Below are 17,836 nucleotides of genomic sequence, written 5' to 3'. Positions count from 1 at the left end.
ACACACAGAAATTCAATTATGGGAGATGAAAGGCAGTCAAGGAACACTCGATTTTCCTTGCTCTTACAAATCAAGAACGCATTTATGAGTTGTAGTTTAGTGTGTTTACTGAAGAAAACAAAGCAACCAACACAAAACTAGGTACAGGGTCTCGCTGTTCTCCTGTATTAGCACATCTGTAAAAGGCCTTGGGGCGTGTTTAGTCGCTATTGAAAGCCTGGCACTCCTGAGTCCTCTGCGGAAGTCGGCAAAACACTCGTTCTGTTTCAGGTATTGACATTCTAGTGAAGAACTGATATTTTCTATAGGATTATTACTCATCGTGACTGAAGTTCAATAGGTAAATTAAAAGCCCGGCCACTCCTCAGCTCTGGAAGTGACTCACTTCTCAAGCTACGCTCTCACATCACTCGAAGATGGGCTGAAAGATGTGCTGGATCAGAAATGCTCATTGTCCAGCGGGTCTCTGGCCCATTCCCAGGAGAATTTGTGGGTTGTCTAATAGAACTGCACAGGCATTTAGCTGAGTGCCTTCTGGAGCTTGTCCCGCACATTCCCGTAATTTGCACCAGGTCACTTGTTAGCCACTTTAGCTGACTGAACAGTTTGAATCATGGGTGTGAAAAGGCAACTGAAGCAATAGTTAGCAAAGCCCTTCCAGGAATGCGCTGTCTGCGTCTTGCCGTGTGTAAGCAGGGTCATGAACTACAACCAGCTCTTCCTTTGCAGAAAAGACATGCACATTCACTACTTGCTTAAGAATAATTATTAGTCTTTGTGAAAACGGACTTATCATGAGAGTCTGCAACAAACAAGACCAACCAAACACAACCAAAAACAACAACAAAAACCCCAAGAAAGTGAAGCCCAAGCAGAAACACTCCAACTGGCTGAGAGCAAACCCTTTGCAAACTCTAATGGGTCTGCAGCCTTGTTTGGGAAATTTTTGGTGCTCTTTTAAATTTATTTTAGATTGACTAGAGCTTAACAGTCCAGTGTTGGGCTCTATCTGTGTTTCACGGCAAATGTGGTGCTCAGGTGCTTACTTTCCAGTTTAGCATTTCACTAATAGTCTTGTTATTTTCCACCTAGGTTGCTTTGTGACAATCTCCTGCAAAATTTCCTCCTGTGTGGGCTTTGCTCTTTCAGATACATCTCATTATCCATTTAAGAGTAATGAGATAAATATGTGCCATCAAGTGACTCTAGGGGAATAAGTGGCCAGCACAGCCTCACAAATAAGTAGTTGCTCTCTCACCTGGAGAGCTTTAAAACATGTCCACACTGGAAACATTTTAAGGTACTGTTTTGTGTTTTTTTTTTTTTTTTAAATCTTTACTTGCTACATAGTTCTCACAGGAGTTTTGTTAAAACTCTACTTACCAGTACATATATGTGGGTGTTTATAGAGGCCAGAAAGTGAACATAAAATGTTTTTCCCATTGGGGATGTTTCATGCAGGTTACAAAGCACAGCAGTGATCAGAAATGCTAGATTTCTGCAGGGAAAGGCAGGCAGTAACGGCAGAGCCCTAGAAAGTGGCGAAGGCAGATCAGAACAGCCAGGGCGGTGGCTGCCAGCAAGGGCAAGCCCACTTCCTGGGCTTTCTTTGCAAGGAAGGAGAGATGGTAAGTCTCTATGGGGCAGTGCTGGTTCCCTATGGCAAGAGGAACGAATCTGGGGCTCGCTGTGCAAGGTTCAGGATGAAGAATTAAGACAAGGTGCCAGCTGTGCCCTTCCAGATCCTGTCTTGCTGGTAGGCACTTCCTTAGAGCAGCTAGTTAAACCATTCCTCACAATTCAAGATGCTGCCCTTTATTTCTCTGGTCAGGTGTCCTGTGGAATTTTGCCACATAGTCTGACCATCTGTATCTAACCCTCAGAGTCCTTCCTAACTAAATTTGTGAAATGGAGGTTTGAAGCCAGAACAATACACAGATTACAGTTTGGAGACTTAAAAATAGTTATTCAGAAAATCTCTTCTATCTCCCCTCTCCATCTGAGTATCATGGGAATTCAAATTTAGAGATTAGTTTCTCCTAAAATCAGGACCGCTGTTCATGTTGCCGTAGTAACATTGCTAATGAAAGAGTTTCCAGGAGGCCCATTTGTCAAACTCTGTTCCAATCACAAGGACTGGATTTATAAATTTCCATCACTATTTCAGCTCCGTTCCTCTTCTACAGATTCATGTATTATTTTACAGGCAGGCGTGAAACTATATAACTGGATTAAAAAGTAATGAAATGCTATCATTGATAGATTAGCTACTCAAGATAAATAAAAAGGATTACAGTCATCCTTGTACATAGTCAGTGTTTTGTTTCTTGAGTTTGTATATGCTTTGGTGGCAAAACTTTTTCCAAATCCTGCCCATCGCTGAGTTAGATTCCAACAAACTCTCTGCAAACCAGGAAAAAAAAAAAAACCCCAAAAATGATACCTTCAAACTAACTTCTAGAGCTTTGGTGAACTGAATCCCAGACCCAGATGTGATTTTGACTCCACCATCAGTTTGATTCTGCCGGTCCGTGTGTGATGTGCTTTTTCAAAAATGCCAGGCTGGGGGTGGGTAACAGGCTATGTTCTGTGAAATACGTGCTTTGGTTTGAAGATGACAGGTTGAGCACACATTTGCCTTTTGGCAATCCCCAACAACCACTGGGGCAAAAACAAAAAGATAGACATAGTTACTAACCCATTGTGAGACAGCCAGAACAAGGCCAAGAAATGGGGAACCAACAGCTAAGTGGTAGCCATAAGACGCAAACATATATATGGAGGAAACCATTCTATGGAAAACATTTGTTTTATGGATAATAGAAAAAGATGCAGCTGGCTCCAGCCCTCCCTTCCCTGGACCACAGATGTAATTCCCAGAACTACTTATCATCTTGCGAACATCGGACACCATGCCAACGTGCCAGGGATGACCTCGTGGAAAGATAAAGTCGGGATTCTATCCGTTCAGGATTGCCTGTCTCTGGACTCAATATTTGAGTAAATTAAGTCTATGTTTGTTTAGGGCATGTTAACTCAAATGTTCTGTCACTTGAAACTAAACAGTAACTGATTAATAACATAAAAGAAAGAAGTGGTGGAAAGGAGGATGGGAGGACTGAAGGCAGATCATGCAAACGGCCTCATCTTCTGTAGGGTAGAATTGAGACACTGACTTCTGTCCCTGGAACCTGGTCTGTAGAAATATTTGGTAATTCCACACCTCCCCCCATCTTTTTTTTTTTTTAATCCCGCCATCTTCTTTCTCCCTATAAAATAGACTATACTAGGCTTAGTCATTTAGAGTCTAAGTGCGATTCTGAAATTCATTGTCATAAAATCCAAGGGCTTATGATTTGCGAGGCAAAGAAATATGTCATTGGATTCCAAAAGCTTGGTTTTGAGAATCCAAAAACCTCTGATGGAATTAGGGGATCAAGGTCGGCTTGCCTAAAATGAGACGGAGGATAGAGGGTGAGACGGACAGGGTCAGAGGGAAAGCCAGGACTCAGGAGGTTGCCTGGGCTGAGCACCCTCCCCACCTCCCAGCAGTCTTGGGGTTGGGGGGAGCAGGCTTGAAAAAAGTCAGAGTGCGAAGGAGCAGCAGGACCGTCCTCCGCCGGAGCAGCAAGCTGAGCAGCAGGCTTCACCCATCTGCTGAGAGAATGGTGCCATGGCTGTAAATGGGACTCACAGTACAGCAGGCCAAGGCCATCCTGAGACAGCCCGGATGACATTCCTGTGTCTCCATGGTCATAGGAGAGAGTCAGGAAACTGTTCATGCCGTAAGAAGGGTCTCGGGAGGGTGGGGATGGCCAGTGGATCTGAAAGGGGTCCTTATCAGAACATGGACGTGGACCAATGCCCAGAGTTCCTTGCACAGCTCAGTGGCTGTTTGCAGAGATACTAATGACCAGGTTTAGAAGATGCCAAGTGAGACAGAAGCCAGCTGCAGACTAACAGCCTGTCTACCCCCAATGCTTTGGCACCACTTAAATCCCCCCTGGACAAGACCCACCCTTCCAGGAAAAGTGGGTGGGAAGGGAGGAATGAGATCTGACCCTATAGAGTTTAAATATAAAATGGCTGAGTTCACTTGGAATTGACAATGATTAAGGTTTCTGCCCGCTGGTAAAATGTGGTCTTTTCGTTACAGAAAACAAAGAAAGTTAATCCTTTTTATATCCAAGGATGTGGCTTGAGAAAATTGAACCTGCTACATAAGAAACTGAGGCGTAAGTATGTTATTTAAAGTAATTAAAGATAAACAAGCACAGAAATAAAAATGATAACACATCAAATATTATGAAGAGGAAGAGGTGGGAGAAGAGAAGATGGTTGTATACGTTAATTAAATCCTCATCTTTCATTTCTGGGAGACAATAGGCTAAATATAAATTCGATACATTCAGATATCTCCTATGCACGTTATTTAGGATTTTGAAGGCAACAAGTATAAGGATTAAAAACCAGAAACAGGATGTTGTTTATTGAGAGAGAGAGTATGGGTAGGTAGGAGACTTTTTTTCAATCATAAATTGTTTTTTACTATTTATTTTTTCCTTATAAGATATCCATGTTACTTTTATATAAATTAAAACAGGAAAAAAATAATCATGAGCCTGTGTGTGTTTGTTTGTGCTATATTCTGCAGTGATCTATGCTAATGGAATATGCATGCTAAAGATAAAAATACCTCGGAATAAATGTTCTGAGGACACAGAATACTATGCAGTAGAAAGGCTTACAAACCTCGGCGGGAATTCTCTGGCTCTGTGGGCAAACAGAGCAACCACCAGAACAATGGGAGAGAGACATGGGGGGGTCAGAGAAGGGAGCAGGACAAAGCCACATCCCTTCATGAGCAGAGAACTGACGGGCAGAGGCTAGGGAGTTATGAACGAAAACTGAAGTCATTGACCCATGTTTGAACAGAAGATGGTTCGTAGAAGAAAGAGTATGAATTACAGAGGTCTGAGAAAGAGCCCAGCAAATCCTTACAGTGTTGTCAAGTATATGACCCCTTGTGCACTAACACTGAGATCATTTCTTTTTTTTTTGTCTTGGTGGTCTTTGTACCCACCAATTTGGTCAATATCCTTCATTATCTTCTTGGGCTAATAGAACCAAAGAGTAGCGATACAGTCTAGGACAGGTGAATTAGTGATAGTAATGGCATCCCCCGATTTAGACAATACATGCAAAGAGCCACTTCCAACCTGCTACTGAGTTCATCTGCCCAGACTCCAAAGAGGCTGGTTAGGGCTATATGTGAATGTTGGATCCCAGATCGGTGCTAGTTGATTTAGGGCTGATGGAAACAATTAGTGAGATTAGTTAAAGATTTCAGCCTGAAACTTGTTGAAAATATTTGCAGGTCTCAAAAACCACAGAATGAGCAGGGATTTATTTTTTAAAAATGGTTTCAGTCCATGGCACCGAAGTTACAATCCTGCTGTTTCACAACTATATTATGGTCACACCAAAGAAAAATTCTCTTCATGTGGCTACAGCGAGGTGAATAGGAGCTTCTGACCTCTAGCCGTGCAATTTTGCTTTCCCAATAACAGCATTCTGGAAGCATCGGGGGTAGATTGCTTTTGCTAGAATGCAATACCTGAAAACTGGCCTTTGCTTTCTGGCCATTCATCTGACCACCCAGGAGAGAGCTTATTCAGAGCTGACAATACAGAAAGAGGTTTAATCAAAATCAAACTCCATGGACATATTTTATGCCTACAGCAGAGTGCTCTGGTTGAAATTCAACCCAAGGATATTTGAAGTCTTGATGGGTAGGAGTTGGGAAACCTATCATTTAAAAATTGCCGGCACTTGTCTTATTCAGTGGAGGTGTCAGAAGCACTTTCGGAAGAAGATGGTCCTTTTTTTCTGGGTGAACCACCTGAATGGACTGCTTAGTCTCCTAAAAGCAAATATACCTAACCATTTTTATCAACTTGAATTCTTCCCTGGAAACCCTGCCATTAAGTGAGAAGCTGTTATATGAAAAATATTTCCATGAATTGTAATGAATTCTGTTCTCACCTGAGGTTCTCAGAGAGAGAACCTGCTCATATGCATTAGATAATGAAAACAGGATTAAATAGTTAATAAACAACACTTACAAAGCACATGTACAAAATCTGCACATAAAATGTAATGGGGTAGAGGTTTATTGTACTCTTTTTTTTCTTGCACCATTTATTTCACTTTTTTTTTTTTCCTCAACTAATTTGGGACTCGTGGTTACCTTGTAGTCAAGCTGCATTTAAAAAATAAACTTAAGCGCAAATATCTTTAGGGTAAAATAAAGGCTAAATATGGGAGCACTTTGGAAAATGTGCAAATAGTGCAAGGGCACAATAAGGTGACGATTAGTAGGAGTTACCCTTGCTCCTCTTGTGCTCTTTGAATGTACACAAAGCCAACATTGAAACATGCACAATTCACATCTGGTCCACGTGATGTTCTGTAACTAGAAACCACTGGGCTGGGTACATTGGTGAGTGTGGCTTTGTTCGAATGTATAATTTTAGAATATGATTTCTTATATCTCATTCTTATTTACAGTATTTTGGGATATAAAAGTTATTACAGAGGAAAAAAAATAGGAATGTTATAAGCAGAATGATCCTCCCTCCCCAAAGAGGTCCACATCCTAATTCCCCAAATCTGTGAATATGTCACATCACACGGCAAAAGAGAATTTTTTTTTATTAAATCATAGCTGTTTACATTAATGCAGTCATGGGGTACAATGTGCTGGTTTTATATATAATTTGAAATATTTTCATCAAACTGGTTAACATAACCTTCACGGCATTTTCTTAGTTATTGTGTTAAGACGTTTATATTCCACACCTAGTAAATTTCACATGCACCCTTGTAAGATGCACCGTAGGTGTGGTCCCACCAATTACCCTCCCTCCACCCCTCCTCCCCCTCCCCTCCCCTCCCTCTCCCCAAAAGAGAATTTGTGAATGTGATCATGTTAAGGATTTGGAGATGGGAGGATCATTCTGGCTTATCTAGGTAGTCTGTTGTAATTGAAGGTCTTCCCATGTAGGAGGCAGGGGGAGGAGAAAGCAATGTGACAATGGGAGCAGAGGTCAGGGCCAGGCAAGCAGGGGACATTAGACTAGGACACTGACGGGTGGTCTCTGGAGGCTGAACGGGGCAAGGAATGCAGTCTTGCCATTCTACTTCAGACTTCTCACCTCAAAAATGTTAAGATAAATGTGTGCTATTTTAAAGTCACTAAGTTTGTGGAAATGTGTTACAGCAGCAACGAGAAACGAATACAATTGTTTGAAAGTCGTGTAATTTTCAAGAGCTATAAGGAAAATCGTTCCCTGACCTTGAGCATAGACTCACTTTCTGCTGGAGAGATCTAAAGAATCTCGAGAAAGGCATGTGAGTTGCATACGTGTGGGAGGGCAGAAAACTGACCTCCAAGAAAGAATGTGTATGTGAGATGTGGCAGTTCCAGGCCTCATGGTTATAGCAAATATTCTCTAGATTCCAGTTTTTTTTTTTTTTTTTATCTGGGTCTTGAGGTCAGAGACAGAGGGAGTCCTTGGTTCCAAGTATAAGAAGGACGTGACATACCATGGATGGTGTGAAGGTAGAGGGGGCCACGTACCAGGGAATGTGGGTAGGGTGGAGCTGCTGAGAGCGGTCTGGCTGATGGCCAGCAAGGAAACAGGGACCTCAGCTCTACTACTGCAAGAAAATGAATTCTGTAGCAGCCTGAATGGTTTGGTGTCAGAATGAGCAGTCTCCAGGCTAGAACTTAGCCAGATGACACCGTGGTTTCAGCCTTGGGAGGCTCTGAGCAGAGAACACAGCCAGGCCAGGCCAAACTTCTGACCTACAGAACTGAGAGCTAATATACGGGTGTTATTTTTAGCTGCTGAATTTTTGGTCATTTGCTAGCTAACAATGAAAAGCCAGCAGAGCAGGCTGTACTGTGCTGTTTTCTCTGACTCTAGATGTACAGACTCCAGCTTTTCGAGGACTAAGAGTTGCTCTGCCCAGCCTTTGAGATGAACCTTTCCTAGAATAAATTTTGGAAACTTTGGAAATGCCCTTTGGGCTTTGGGACTTTACAAAAGATGATTCTTCCTGCAGTGAGGCATAAGGATTTAGATTCTTATAATTTTGTTATGAAAAAATCAATGTAGCCCCACTTCTATCCACAGGCTAGGCCATTTTAGTTAAATATAAAAATGGCCTAGATTATCAAATTTCAGGAGCTGGTTACCATTGTAGACTATTTCTGAGAATTATCTTTTATTTAAAACAACTTCCAGATTTAAAAATAAGAACCTGTTGATTATATTCCTAAACAACCAGAAATTTGAAAAAGAAGTTTGAAAGCTATTTTCTGCAATCAATCCGTTTGATAAAGTGTGGCTTTAGTATCAGTGTATTTAATTCAATTTGGCCAACATTTAGTGAATATTTATTCTCTTATCTTTTAAAAAATTTTGCCAAAATAATGGAAACATTTTCCTATTGTATAAATCTATCTGATTATAACAGAATACATCTTCCACAAGGCTGCTGTGTAAGGCACTGTGAAATTCACTATAATAGATGTAAACTTAACCCAAGGAGAAGAAACTAGGTCTGGGAGAGTGAAGATTTGTTGCTGGAGTTAGAATGTGAAACTCAGATTTACTTACAGAAAATTAAGAATTTATTGACTTAACTGAAAACTCCAAAATTAGGCCTGGCTCCAGGGGTTCAAAACATCGCAATTTTTTCATGATTATTTTATGTTGCCTCCTTTTTGTGCCAGCTTTATTTTGGGGCTGGCTGTCCCCATGCTAGCAAAATGACTTCTGCAATTCTAGACATCACAGTCTCACCACAACTTCTGAGAAAGTGAGGATATGTCTTGTTGGCATTCTTTTGGAAGACAGTGGAGACTTCTATTTTTGAAGCCCCCACCAATGTGTCTGGTGCCTCATGGGTTTTAACTGAGGCTTGTCTTCTTCCTTAAACAAAATGTCAAGACTCTGGGATAGAGGAAGGCAGGAGGCAGGGAGCAGTTGATTGCTTAATGTTCTGCTTGAAAACAAAGAAGTAAATTTCCCCCCAAACTGCGTGGCTGAGGATAGCAAAGGAGCAATCGCCTACAGAAAAATGTCTGAGCTGTTGAAGGGAAGAGGTGAATCAATCTATGTCCGCAATAGTAGAGTAAAATAAATAGAGTATGAAAAGCACAGAATACTCTGATGCTGTGGGGTCACAAGAGATAAAGACTGAACCTTTTGTCAGGGTTGGGGGGATAAGAGGAGATTTCATGAAATCGTTGTTGTTTGCATATTATTTCCAACTTATCCTTCAAGATCCAAATCAGAGTAGGAATAAAGATATCCTCAGAAGCGGGAACATATTTGCAAAAGCAAGGAGGCAGAAAAATGTAGAGCGGTAGGATGGTGATGCTAATTAATCTAGCATGACAACAAGAGGAAATGTTGGGAAACAGAGCTGAAAAGAGAAGTTGGAGTCTTACTGGGAAGGGCTTTCTCTGACTTTGAGCATGAGAAGCCGGATTTAATTTAGAAGCCAATGGGGACTCATTGATAGTTTTTGAATAGGGGAGAGACATTACCAAATATATATGCCCTTTGGAAATATTAATCTGCTAGCAGTGTATTGGATGAATAGCAGCAGAGAGGGACAAAATTCCGAGAGCAAGGTTGGGAAGCTATTGCGGTGCTCCAGAGGAAAGCGGTGAGGTAGGGTGGCCCTTAGGAAATAGAAGGAGGTGATGAGATGGCATACAATCTTCACGGTCTGCTAATAAATCAGTTGCAAAGAGTTAAAGAGGAGAACGAGTCGTGACATAAAGTTGTGCTGTCAGGTGATTATGAGGAAAGCAGTATCTCTCATGGAAATGGGGAATTCAAAAGCACAATGGTTTGGAGAGCAACAAGCTCCCCTGTGAACGCCTGCGCTGGGTGACCCTTAATTGCTTGACAAGTGAATGGGCCCCTGCTACAATTCAGCCTTTTTACGAGCCAACACAGTTAACACCACAATTCATAAGCTCCTAACATCACAGACCTATAACCCAGGGGCAGAATCACAGGCCTGTATAAGTGTTGGGGTTGAGTGGGTTCGATTGACATCCATTTTTCCCCAAGCAGGGTCAGAATTGACCCTCTATAGTCAGGTAGGTGGAGATCAAAATATTATCTTTAGTGCTGATAACATTGTAGGATAGTGAGGTGGACTTCCTTAGGTTGTCCCTGAGAATTAAAATAACTCGCTGCTTTATAGATGCAAGTGTTTTCCTGAGGTGACAGATACTCTAAATGAAAACTCACGCTCATCCTGAGAGTATGGCTCTTCCTCGGTGGGCGAGCATTTCTTTCATTCGTCTTCCCCCAGGGTGGAGGGGGTAAGAGTGGCGGGAGACCTGGGCTTTCACTTCCAGGACGCCAGTCCAGTTGATGTGGGAGGTAAATGTTCCTCAGGGATGTGGGGACTCCTGTGAGCCCCTGTGCAGAACTGTCTTCCTGTTCTTCATTTTCACACCCTGATTCATGATGGCCCCTGGAATCTGGCTCTCCAGTGGCTCTGCCTTGACAGAGAGGTAGAGGAAGCCCAACCAGGCAGGTTTCCCAGTGCTCAGCTAGAAGGATTTTAATCTACGGGATGTTGTTTTACTCTGATGACGGTGTGAAAAGTGACACATGGCAGAGAGGCTGGAGGGGAGCTTGGGCTAGAGTCCGTGGGAAAGGGTGCAAAGGGGATGGACTGACACCTCGACCCTGGGGCGGGAGGGGGGCAGACGGAGATATGAACCATTTAAGAGGAGGAATCCACAAAACAGCAAGCAAAAAACAAGAAAACTAGAGACCCCAGGTGACTGCCTACAGGTCGGAAGATGAAGTCATTCCTTCAAGAAAAGAACTATAGAAAAATGAGCACATTGGAGCGGGAAAGTGAGATTCCCTTGTGGCCTGTTAGCTGCCTATCATGTCTCCAAGTGAAAGTGAGCAGAGGAGACTTCATCTCTCCATGAAGCACGTGAGGGAACAAGGCCTGAGATCTGCTGGGGGAGGGGGCAGCATGGAGACTTAGTTCCCATTCCTCACACCTCTGTGGAGAGGAGGGATTTCACTGCCGCACCCCGGGGGGGAAAAAAAGACAAGAGGGACATGCCCAGCCGCTCCCCCCCACGTCCCCATTCTCCACAGGGAGTCCTTCTCCTCCCATATGCCCCCTGTTTTGAGGGAATTCCTTCCATGCAGGCCCTGGTGGCTGCTGATCTACAGCCACGTTCTCAGATCAGTTTTCCCAATAATATGGCTGACACTTTTGTCCCATCTCCCCTTTTCCTGTCTCTTATTTGTCAGTTGATTCTGAACTCTGGGATCAAGGTATTTGTTTACTCAGACTGCTGTACCCTGTCCCCAAATACCACTGAATGAGTGGCCTAAAAGACAGAAGTGTATTTTCTTACAGTTCTGGATGCTGGAAATCTCAGATCAAGGCATCAGCAGGGTGGGTTTCTTCTGAAGCTTCCTTTTTTTGGCTAGTTGATCATTGTCTTTTCCCTGTGTCCTTCTTTCTATGTAATTCTTTGCCCTGATTTCCTCTTCTTACAAGGGCTCACCCTAACAACCTCATTTTAACTTAACGACCTCCTTAAAGACCCTATTTCCCAGTACAAGTCACATTGTGAGGTACCAGGAATTAGAACTGCAATGTAGGAATTTGGGAGGGGCATTCACAAATCAGATCATGACACAGAGAAGAGTATTCCTTGAGCCTCTAAAACTCTATCAACAGCCCCTATCATGCCTTCCTTCTTAAATACATTCCCAGACATAATTTTAAGGCAGACTCCCCTCCCCACCCCCGCCCCAACTCCATTTATTTCAATGCCAAGAACTAGGGAAATTTTAATTAGGGCACTGTTTAGTTCCATGAAAGAGAAATCAGGGCAGTGATGCTCACAGCCTGGATCCCGGTGAGGGGAGGATTTCTAGGCTGCATGTCACCCAGAGCTAGAGAGTGTTATGAACTGAGCCTGGTAAGAACCTGACCCCCAGTACTCAAGGCATCTGCAAGTCTTCCCTCAAAAACAGTGTGCAGCAATGAGATCATCCTCCCTACGGCCCTACAGACTTTACGATTTGCCAGAATAGTTGAGGTTAACTTTGGGCATCAATTTATATTCCCAATGAATTAGCAGGCCACAACCCAGGCCCATGTTTCTTTAGTAGCTCTGTTTTCTGATGTTCCTCCCACCAAGTTTGAGCCAGAATGACCGGAGACTGTCATTTAGAGCCTTGTTTCAGGGCCATAAAACCTTTAGGCAGCTCCTCACAAAGAGAGGAAGAAATGACAGATCTGCAGCTAGGATACACTTTTCTTGATCAGTGTGATTGTATTAGAACGCTCTACTTGGATATATCGATTTGTCTTTGAGAATGCTTTGGGCCACATAAATCTCATAGAAATATCTTTAAGGAGCTGCCCCAGAAGGCCACTGCCCCCCTCCTCTGCAACGAGAAGGAAAGTCTGGGAATCATTTGTCAAAGTTTCACGGAGAATGGTCCACTTATGAACTGACACTGGATGGTCTCCGCTTCCAACATGCGTGGGATTTTAAACAAAGATGCATTTTATGATTAACCTCCACACACATAGAAGCAAAGAGCTATATTTGTCTCTTTTGACTTACTTTAGCAATGTGATTTTTTAAAAAAAGTAGCTTCAAGGAGAATCATATTTTTTATAGCTCGAAAATTCCAGTTTATATGCACCATTGTTCAGAGCAATTTCTTTTTCCCTACATTTAATGGCTAAGTGATCATTTGTTTTAGAGATTCATTCATGCTCTGGAAGATTTGGCCACCTATGAAAAAGAACATTCTTAAGAGCATTTTCACTCCTCTTCTTATTTAAGAAACCATGTGTTAAAGGGATTATAAATAAACTGAACAATAATGATACGTGTTCTAGGACATATAACTTCAGTGTTTTAATTTTTAAGAGCTATAGAGAAAAGAGCATTGAAATGTTAAGATTCTCCCTTTAAAATTAGGCAAAACTTGAGCAAATTTAGCAAATTGTTGAATGGACAATTTACTTTTTTTTCCCCTATGAAACAAGTATTGTGACGTTCGTATTACTGGAGGATTGGGGTGGGCGTAGTTTCTTATGTTATTTGAAAACCTGGATTTCCAAGCAGTCTGGCTTGGTCAATCTGTCACTTGCTGATTGGATGATGCTGGACCCTCTAACTATTGATTTTCTTATCTGTGAAATAGGCCTAATAAATACTCTTACCTCACGTGGTTGTTTTGAAAGGGAATGAAATAAATCACATAAATGTGAAATAAATCACATAAATGTGAGGTCACCAACATCATCATCATCAGCACCATGAAATAACCATCAACTGGTTTAACTATTTTACTTTTCTTAGTATAATAAAACATAGATGCAAAAGAAAAGTCAAACTCATAACATTTCTTCTTATTTTTTTTATTTTAATTTTTTGAGACAGAGTTTCATTATGTTGCCCTCGGTAGAGTGATGTGGTGTCACGGCTCACAGCAATCTCAAACTCTTGGGCTTGAGCGATTCTCTTGTCTTAGCCTCCCAACTAGCTGGGATCACAGGTGCCCACCACAATGCCCAGCTTTCTTGGTTGCAGTTGTCATTGTTGTTTAGCAGTCCCAAGCTGGGCTTGAACCCGCCACCCTCAGCTCACTGTATGTGGCCAGCGCCCTACACACTGAGCCATGGGCGCTGCCCCAAACCCATAACATTTCAATTCTGCTCTGGGCAAGATGGGTTGATTTATGTTATTTGAAGAAGATATCTTTTGAATATCTATGTTCATATATACCCTTACAGAGGGTGCCAAAATGTATATACATTTTTAAAAAGGAGAAAACTGTATAAAAATTATAATACTCAAGTCATGTTTGACTTCTACAATTGCAAGAAGCACTCAAATGTGACTTGTATTCATCTTTTGTTTTTGGTATATTCAAATATTGCAATTTTAATAACAGTTTTCTCCTTTCTTGAAGTGCTATACTTTTATGGCACCCTCTGTATATATTTATATGGAAATATAAACTTATATATAAAAATGTAAAAAGACCTATCTATACTTAGTTGAAATTTCATAGAAATTTAAAAATAACGTCTTGAAATGTATTGACTAAGATTTTAAGTTGTTTTAAAACTATACTTGTATTTTTCATGCAAAATCATCTTCTAAATAAAAATATATTTAGTCGCAAGTACGAAATTGGAATGAGATTTAATAATCTCCCTTAGGAACTGATTTTAAGGTTTAAACTGTGCTTTTATGAACACTGCATTAAGAACTCTTAAATCCTTCTTATAATGTCTTTATTTTTAAGCTTCAGTGGAGAAAGAGAGGAGCTCACCATTCTCTCACTTATTTAAAAATATTTCTGGATTTAAAAATATTAAGAGCTTCTGCCTGAAGATGACAGCATAAAGATGATCACACGAAGCTCTCTGTCTAATATTAACTGCAAGCAACACAAATTCTAACAAAAGAGCCCATTTTTAACAAATCCGGAGGTAGACGCAACCTCATACTATGAAGAATTGCTTCTAAATACAGAGACTCTGGGCCCCAATTCCAAAGGATGCCTGAAGTGGATTCACACTGCATAGTCTATACACATCTTACAGAGTTTTCCAACAGTAGGTGGCCCATTTCTGAAGGGATTTTCCAGTTATCTCCTATTGGGAACTGTTAATTCCACACCCCACATTGAGGAACTGCAGCCTGGATGGGACTAGGAGGAGAAAAATTCAATATCATAGTAGGAACCATCCTGGAGACTCATAGTAGACATAATACCACTAATAGATTTGGATAGTAATAATGACTGGTATTTATTAAGCACTTACTGTGTTCCAGGCACTGATTTCAATGGCTTATATGTGCCGACACAGTTAATCCCCAGGGTGACCTCACGATGAGGGACTGTCCTTATTCCAATTTTACTAGTTGGTTACAGAGCCTGGATTCATAGTTCAGCCTTTCCTCTTAAACTCCACACTCTGCTGCATTGCTGGAGTGTGCATGGGGATAATGACAATTGAGGATAATGACAATAAATGCCAGGTCACCCTACAGAGGATTTGAGCTGCAAAACCTTCCCCTCACTCCCAGAGGGCACGTGGGGCACTGGGAGGAGAAATATCCTTTGGAGGTGCAGCAGGGCTGACGGAAGGCCGCCTGAGATGGTATCTACAGCCTGTGGACCTGGCTGTCTCCCTCATTCACGCCACATGCAACTCTCCAGCAAAAAGCTGGACAAGGTGGAGCTGTACTCATTTAAAAATGAGTCATAATGAGAAAGAGGCTAGCATAGACTAATGTATAGATATTTGAGAGATAGAAAGCAAAATAGAAGACCAGAAAACAAAAGTGAAAAAGCAGGTACGGGTGAGTGGAGGAAAGAAAGCACACACAACAAAGACAAGTGGGTAATACACATCAAAGGGTGGATTAAATCATGCAGCGAATACAATTTCAAACACTTTTACACAGAAAAGAGAACAGAATTAATAAGCCTCCCCCAGCCTCTCAAAAAGATTTTAATGCTCAGAAAAGAAATTGCTGCCATAACCGAAGACTTGATCCTGTGGTTTGAAGGTACCCACGAAGCCCTCGCACCACTGCCAAGAATCCCGAACCTGCGATGGGCCCAGCAGTGGGAATAGTACCTGTTACATAGTAGACATTCAACTAACACTTGCTGAGTAAGTGAATAAAACCAAGCCAGAAAATAAAAAGTAATTCACTTATATCAAGGGAGAAACAAGTTGGTATTAAATTTCTTAGCAACAATGATAGAAAATGGTGAGGCAATTATTACAGTCTTTAGGGAAAGAAAGTGTATTATGAGATTTTTTATACTCAGTTAAATGTAATTCAAGGGTACAGAGAACAAACAGATTATTTTGACATACAATAGACCTCAGAAAATACAGTACATGTTAGTTTTTCCCTTTTGTAGAAAAAAAATCTTCTTGGCTGTGAAATCCTGCTAACCAAGAGATGAGAGGTAAACAAAAAATGAAGAGCTTGGGAATAGGAAATGAGAATACGGATGTGAGTACTGAACCTATTAGATATGGCACCAAGACTAAACAACTGGAATAGTGGCCTTAGAAGAGAACGTGTAGGTTATAAATTTTAAACAGCGTGGAAATAATGACCCTAGAACAACAGTCAGCAGGTGGGAGGAAGTTGAGATGGGAGGAAGTGCTCATCTGATCATTTCCTCTTATTTCATTACAGAGCTTAAGGAATTCTAATGTTGATGGTTCAAACAATAAAGGTTGAGGTGTATTGTTTAACACATAAAGATGACACCAGACTAATTCAAAATAGCAATATAACCAACCAAATCAGCACGTGGAAGAGTGTATTAATTTGAGGGTGTGATATTTTCCTCATCCCCTTAGAGGAGGTTTGCAGATACTATTTAAGATTGATGAACAAACTTTAAAAGTTGTTTAAATGCATTATTCAAAAGTATAAAATTTAAAAACTAAAAATTTATAATAAACATAAAACCACACAAAACTAGATAGAGAAATCCAGATCACACAGGGAAGTGCCGAAAACAATGGAAGTATTAAAAACATAAAATATAAAGTAAAATGTCGAAGTACAACTAAAGCACATGTATTGTCAGATTGATAAATGTTGATGGAATAAACAGTCAGTTGAGTAAAAGATAAAATGTGACTCAGAAAGGTGGAAAATTAGGCTTGGCACCCATTGCATAGTGGTTACAGCGCCAGCCACATCACTAAAGTTGGTGGGTTCAAACCCAGCCGGGGCCAGCTAAACAACAATGATTACAACCAAAAAACAGTCGGACGTTGTGGCAGGGGCCTGTAGTCCCAGCTACTTGGGAGGCTGAGGGAAGAGAATCACTTAAGCCCAAGAGATTGAGGTTGCTGTGAGCTGTGATGCCACAGCATTCTACCGAGGGTGACATAATGAGACTCTTGTCTCAAACAAACAAATAAAGAAAGGTGGAAAATTAAAGATAAGTGAACTCCTTCCCCTTCACCCCCAGAAAAAACCCACAACAAGCTAAGACAATGCAAACAAACAGGATTGCAATAAAATAAAGTAAAAAACTATTATTAGGGAATGAGAAAAAGAAAGTCATTTATAACAAGAGTTTATTATACAGAATAATGATCTGTCATTGATAGTTAAGTGCTAAAAGAAGATAAGATCAAAACTCCTACCATAAAATTGTACAAAGTGGAAGACAAATATACAGAAACTCAAGTGTGGACTCTTAAGTCTGATCCTCCTGTAGTGTTACAGATGATTAGATGGAATATACATTCATTCAGAAAGTCACTCATTCATTGAACTGACACATATATACTGAGCCCCTGTCCGTGCCAGGTGCTGTGCTAGGTGATGGTAATAATAAGGGAACACAACCAGAAAAGGTTCCTGCCCTCATGGAGCTTCTAATCTCCTGGGGCCGGAACTGAATCAGCACAAAGAAAATGTCTAATTGCAACGTGATGGTGATGTAGGAAGGAAAGTTACGTGGTACACTGTATGAGTAAAAGAAAGGGATCTGGCTGATGCCATCTGAGACCTGATAGGTGAGTAAGAAGTAAACCAAGCTGGGGATGGGGAGGAGTACCTAGAATGGGACTAGCACATACAGAAACCTTTTGGGATGGTGTGTGTTTAAGGAAGAGAGAATGGCAGTGCATGGGAGTGGGCAGAGTGCAGGGCAGAGGCTGGGCAGAGTCTTGTGGCCCA

Source organism: Otolemur garnettii, unplaced genomic scaffold, assembly GCF_000181295.1.
Source record: "Otolemur garnettii isolate 467f Iridium unplaced genomic scaffold, OtoGar3 scaffold00063, whole genome shotgun sequence".
NCBI lineage: Eukaryota > Metazoa > Chordata > Mammalia > Primates > Galagidae > Otolemur > Otolemur garnettii.
Note: the sequence above shows the minus strand (reverse complement) of the source record.